This window comes from Penaeus monodon, chromosome 15 (assembly GCF_015228065.2).
Source record: "Penaeus monodon isolate SGIC_2016 chromosome 15, NSTDA_Pmon_1, whole genome shotgun sequence".
Lineage (NCBI taxonomy): Eukaryota > Metazoa > Arthropoda > Malacostraca > Decapoda > Penaeidae > Penaeus > Penaeus monodon.
The window spans coordinates 30,687,902-30,688,313 of record NC_051400.1 but is presented as its reverse complement, the minus strand read 5'-3'; positions in this window follow the sequence as shown (position 1 = coordinate 30,688,313).

Below are 412 nucleotides of genomic sequence, written 5' to 3'. Positions count from 1 at the left end.
TCAAAAGAATATATCGAAAGTTAAAAAATCTCACTTCCCTCCACGCGACACGGGAGTCAAGAAAAGAAAAAGGAAAAAGAAGGGAAAAGTTGATAGTGTTTATCTCTTTGTTCGTTGCCACATGATATTGGACCTTATAGCCTTACATTTCCCCCTCTCTCTTTGTATGTTGTGTGCTTGTGCTTGCTATCGAAACCAAATTGCTTGGAGAGGTCAGAGCATCTGTTGACCTTAAATGCATTTGGTGGCTGTGCGTGTGTCTAGACTGGGTAAGATTTGGCAATGTCTTCCTCGTTGCATTGCCTGTTTCGGACAATGTGGGTGAGGTGAGGATGTACGTTTTGTTGCAAGTGTATATGTTGGACGCCGGGGTGGTTTGTTAAGGGGTCTCCATGCGCAGATGCTGGATTTC